Raw genomic sequence first — 6,227 nt, forward strand, 5'->3', positions numbered from 1 at the left:
TAAAGTAATGTTGTGCTTAATTTATTTAAATAATGCTAAGAAAATGAAAAATAATTTTGAGGAAATGGAGAAGATGTTGTTTTTCAATTCTTGCTCAGAAGATCTCTCGAGTGAGAGCTATACCCTATAAGGGAATTGGGAAGTTATTTGGCGACTTGCCTAAAAGCCACTTCAGACCTGTTCATGAATTTGGATGGCAAGCCAACGTCCATTTTAATTCACTGAAGTGCTTAGAAAAACAACAGAATTTATTAGGCTATATCCAGGAGAGGTTAAATTCACATTCATTCTGTACTGGAGTAGTAACAGCTGCTGTGAGGATTAGCCTTTTGGCTGGTGGGGTGAAAAGAAATATTAACTAACTATACTGTAGATGGAAGTATAGCAGGTTAACGTAATTTATAAAATAATAGCAATTTATATTGGATAGGTTGATTATATTTTATTTATGGTGTATATTTGAAGTAACCATTTTAAATAGGATGTTCTATATAGGTATACTTAAAAAATACACCACCATCTTGAAGAACCAGTGATGAATGATATGATATAAATGATGAATGATAATGAAATAAAGAATCTTTCTTAGCTTTTCTTACTGTTTTGAATGAATCCCAGGACAGTTGCTGTTGGAAAATTACAACCATCTGATGACACGTGGATGTCCCCTGTGAAACATATTGGTGGTCTAAGTCTGAATTCTATTGGAAAAGTGTCAATACAAAATCACCTCCACAATTGGCATTAATTTCCTGTTTGTTGGTAGTTTCAGGAGGGCAAAAGGATCAGATGGCTGCTGCAAGTGAACCAGTTTGGTTAACATCTTGGGGAAAGAGAAAGCAAATGGGGAGCTTAAGAGCTTGCATTGTTGCTTTGCCTATTTAATTGACAAAATAAGGGGCTGTAGTTTACCAGGCTTTCTGAATAATAAATATGTCAAATTAGCAGTAAGAAGTTGTTAGGAAGGAAGAATTCTTTCTTGGAAAAAAATAGAGTGAAAAATACAAAATATAAGGTTTGGTAACTGTGCATTCAGCCGCTGTAAGAAGAAACAGAGTGAACCTGGTAAGGCTGCGTACATGTCCACAGTTGATGACACGACCTTTTTAAAATTAATGGTTGGTTCTCCTGTTCCTGATAAGAAAGAATCTGGCAGTCCTGTGGAGCATTTTTCTGAGGGACACAATAGACCAGGTTGGAAGCTCCTTTTACTAAACCTGCATGGATTAGTCTGAAGAGAAATTATTTTTCACAGAGAAGGCAGGGAGCGCTGAAGTAAGAGAGGTGACACAAACCTTATTATATCATCAAATTAGTCTTTAAAGGAATAATATATTAGATGTGGTTGATTTTGTTTCCCCACACACATAGATGGAGTATTTTTTTGCTAAAATTATTGGGGTGGTCGTTTGTAATACGATTGTCTATTTTCAGGCTTATTGCTTGCAAGTGTCTTATTTGCCATTTTCTTTTGTTTAAGGGAGAGAATATTATTTTCTCTTGAATTGTCTTTTAAGGTCTGTAGCCATGGATTTGCATTGCCACACAAAGCCCTGGGTAGTGATTTCGTTGATGGTGGTGCAGATGATGCATAAGCCTTTGCTGACACATCAAAGTGACTATTTTCTATCTTAAAGACAATATACATATCTGAAGCTGTTTTATTTTCAAATTTCATTTTGATACTTGATAGCAGGGACAGATCAATGTGGCTGTAGAACTCTGTCCGGGTGTGCTGGGCCAAACTTGCCTCTGAAGGCAGAGTTAAAGGTAGTTCTGTGGACAAAGCCCATTTTTACAGACAATAGCTGAGATGCCCACTGAAGCTGCAGTGATTGAGGTCAACTGTAGCCGTTATCCTCCATGAACAGCTGCCTTCTGTCGCCTGTGTAAATATCCTTAGTGAAAGGGAATGAGTGAAACATTATGCAAAAGTCTTCCAAGTTTTTCTTTGGTGCTGTCGGTTTTAGCAAGTGCTAATAGTAAGCATAGATTGAAAAGCAAATGTCCCTCTAGGTTTTATTTGTGCCTTGACTATTTGACTTTTGTATTTCAAATTTGAAGGAAACATGACAAAACAAAAAGAATTATATGTGCTCTTTATTTTTAATTTTCAGTCTAGTTTTAGGTGAATTTATACTATGCGTGTGTGCTATATTCCTATGGGCCACAGGGGGGCAAGGTTGAGATTTTAAGCAGGAATGAAAGCGCCTGAGTAGTTACAGTGGATAATGTAAATGAATTGTTTTCATTAATGACCCAGATTTGCCTCTGTCTCGCATAAAGCTGCCATAATCTCACTTTAATAATGATAAATTAGATATATATAAATACTGTCTCCAGTAATTGAGATTACATACATTATTTATAGTAGGGACATAAATCCCAATTCAGTTTATATTGTTTTCTTTGCTACACTATAAGGGCTTGAGCCAAAGCCCATTAAAGCCATTGGAAGGCCTTCCCGACTTCAGCAAGCTCTGAATTAAGAATCCATATTTTTCAAATAAATTTTATTGTTCCTTTCTGCTCTTGTAATACTTATCTTTTAAAAATGAATTGTCAGGAAAAAAATAATAATAAATATTCAGTATTATTCATGGCAAGGTAGGATTTGAGTAATTGTTGTTTTCCCCCTTCTTAATCATTTTTTAACCTCCCTCTCATTCCATCACTATTTAAAGTCCTGTCCATCTGAAGCCAAGCACTAACCAGGGCATTGCAAACTAAATTTGGTGTCCAGCACAAATTGTTATGTGTGGGCAGGATGGGATGTATCTGATACCTTTATTTCCACAGTAGAAGGCAGTAGAAGGACAGAGCAAGGATCCTGGCAGATTTGTTGGTTTATTTCTTTCTCTGGGAACAGGAATGTTTGGAGGAGATGGCACACTCCAATTCAAAGGTTATAGTTTTCCCCTTCTCTCCTGTTGCTAACGCAAGTAGTCAATACCTTTCTCTCATAAATGTACTTTTGTCTGTTTTTCACTGAAACCTGACACCTGCCAGAATACTCTGAAACCTAGACTGTCTGGATTAAACCTAGATGTGTGTTATGTGTATTGCCTGGCCTGTTGTCAAAGGCTTCATAAAAATCCAAATCATAAAAACTAGTGTCTACTAGTTACACTTTGTTGTATTTTGTCACTCTCCCAAAGTAGTCTGGAGATAGGTTTTTCCTGCTTTTTTTATCCAAGTTTCATCAGGGCTATTGCCTCATTTTATGGTTTTTCATTTATTTATTTCATCAGTGAATTTACGTGACACAGAAGTGTATCATCCTATTTATAAACTGTTCTAATACCTATTCAGTGGTAACTGCAAAATTTTGTTTCTTCCAGCCTCGTCTCATAATGGGTGATTTTATTAACATACACAACCACTTCATTCTTCAATTCTTTCAGGAGTAGGTGAATATGTTTTTCTGTTGATGACTTGTTACAGTTAAATAGATTAATTTTTGCCCAAACTGGTTCAGTTTCCATCATAATTTTATGTTTGTTTATTTTTTCCTTTTAAAGAGCAGTTACCTCACAACCAGCCATCTTGTTGCTCAGTGATGCCACAAAACCACACTTAACTGCATGCTCTTCCCTTTTCATGTTCATTTTGCCTCTGATACTCCATCTGTCTCTGGTATTCTTTCACAAGTTCACTTTTTTCTGGTTTATGTAATTATTTTATTTATATTTATATTATTTTTAATAATAAATAAAAGAAAATTTAAAATAAAATCCCCTCTCTTCTAAAGGTGGCGCTGGCAGGGTTTTGTGGCGAGGTTTTTTTGTTCCCCCCTTTTTTTTCCCCCTTTGGATCCAGAATGTAATACAAATTAAATTTGCTTAGGCAAACCCACTGTGCATTTTAAAAAGTCATTATAAAGACAAGATCCTGGGGGTCTGACAGAAAACCTAAAACAGCTGTGCTCTCCAGTACAAACAAGACATAAATCTACAGTATCTTCTCTTCATGATCAAATAAGCGAAAGAAAAGGCTTTAGAAAGTAAACGATATTTTTATCTCCCAGAAGCAGAGCTAAAAGAATTTACTGTCAGTTTAAATCTCAGCCATTTCTGTTAGGCTGTTAAAATCTAACATTTTTTCATTTGTTTTAAGTAGAAGTATTTTGATTTGCTAGCCAAACAACTTTATTTACCTGTTTGATATGAAGGTTGTCTTCAAGTCCAAGATTAAGTGGTTATTTCGCTCTTCAATGAAGAGCATATCTCACAAGAACAGTTTCCAGTTGTCTTTATTCTTATTTCCTTTCTATCCAAGAAAATCAAGAAAATCCTAGAAACAGAAATAGACCTAGAATTAATTTGGTGAAATACTTATCAGATAGTTTTCCCTATTTATTTCCAAGCAAACCTCTTGACATTTATTAGGTTGCTCACTAGAGTTAATGGGAAGACTCCCATCCATTTTTGGACAAACTGTCTGAATAGAGTACGAGATGTCACTAGATGATTTCCAGAACAGTGTGGACAAAAATGATTCAGCTGGTGCTATACCTGCTTAATCTGGGGCAAAATATTTATGTATATTCTTTACAAACTATTTTAAAATTGTGCACTGAATTAGTAATTGCATTTATGCTTCTTTGGTTTTCAGGAAGTATGTATATGGGTAGAAACCTGTACACTGTGTTACCACAGCTCTTTCTCTTGTGTACCCGTAATCCCGGTATGCTTAGCCATGCCATTTTGCAATACATGATATGATCATTAACATATGTCAATGTTTGTACATTTGGACTAGAATAAGTGCTTGGATCTTTGTGAAGGCATATATTACATATCTAAATAAATAATGTAACTGGGCAGCTGGAGAGATCTAGTGGTGGCTTTATAAAATGTTTCAAGGGAAAAAAAACAGCAGACAGCCCAGCATGCCAGGGGAAATATTAGTGACAGAAACATGAAAAACACAGGCCTAACTCTGCCCCGTGCACTGTATGCAGCGTGCCCCCATTTGTCAGGGGGATGAGTGTACGAGAGACAAAGTCAAAGCGTGGAATTCTTTCCTTATTGCGGAAGGAGATGAAAAACAACCTTACAGCAATCAAGTAGACTGAAAAATAAGAGGAAAAGCTAAAAGTGCTGGAAGTCCAAATGTTTGTATCTGGTCAGATTTTATTTTTTTTTTTTTTACAACTGCACAGCAGAAGGGGAATGTCTTGGTCCTGCCTTTTATTCACCCTATTCTGAGCTGCCTGATTCGGATTCCTTCCCTTTCACCCAGTCCATACACACACATCATATCTTTTCATAAACAGTCTCAGCTTATTATGCAAGTGGAAATAACGAATAATTTTTTTTCAGGTAATTGAGCTGAATCAGGTCACAGAGTGGTCTAATGAGTGCCAGAGCCTCTGAGGGAAAAAGAACGGAAGCAGGATCTTCTCCTTTCATTAACAGCAAGCCTCCAGATTTTGTCATAGCATTTCAGGTAACTGTAGCCTGAAGATGCAGTTTTATAATGGGCCAAAACTGATCTAAGACCATCGTGCTCCCTCTGTTCAAGTCCTCCCTTGGGCTGCTTTGCTTGCTGGAAATATTTTGGTCTTCGTGGCAGTCACTAACCAGACTCAATGATTTTCTTCTGAATTTTTATTAGAAACACAATAGTTTGGGCCACGTACAAACTCAGGATCTGGCTCTGAAAGAGAAAAGAAAATTAGATTCTGTCCCCTTTGTGTCTCTGAAACAGCACAAAGATTTCCTAAACCTTACAAGGTATTATTGAGATGCAGCCAATCCACATGGTATTTTACAGTAAAACGCTGCAGTACTGAGACCACTTCATTTTTCCTGTGTGCTTCAGTGCAGGAGAATTACTTCCAACCCAAGTACCATTTACTTTGTAAGTAGGCAGTGGAATTTTTTATTGATACTTACAAATTAAGTAGACTATTGCTTGGATGGTTTTAGTTTGGATCCAAAAACTAAAAGGACAATTTGAGTGCTGAGGCAGCAGAAAATTAGGTCTAATCCTGTGAGCAACAGAGCAATATGAAATCAGTATTGTATGGTTTTGGATAACTGTGTGAAATTAACTGTGCATTTGCTGTGCATATTTCAGCCCTAAGGACCAAATACTTGGCCTTAAAGCAAAGTATCATTTTATGTAGTTGTTCACTCCTTCTCCCTCTCCTCTCATTTCTGTTTGTTTTGTTTGGTTGGTTTTTTTTTTATGGTATACCTGATCAAACTTCTTCTAAATGC

Source organism: Vanellus vanellus (genome assembly GCF_965231255.1).
Source record: "Vanellus vanellus genome assembly, chromosome: 8".
In the NCBI taxonomy this organism is placed as follows: Eukaryota; Metazoa; Chordata; class Aves; order Charadriiformes; family Charadriidae; genus Vanellus; species Vanellus vanellus.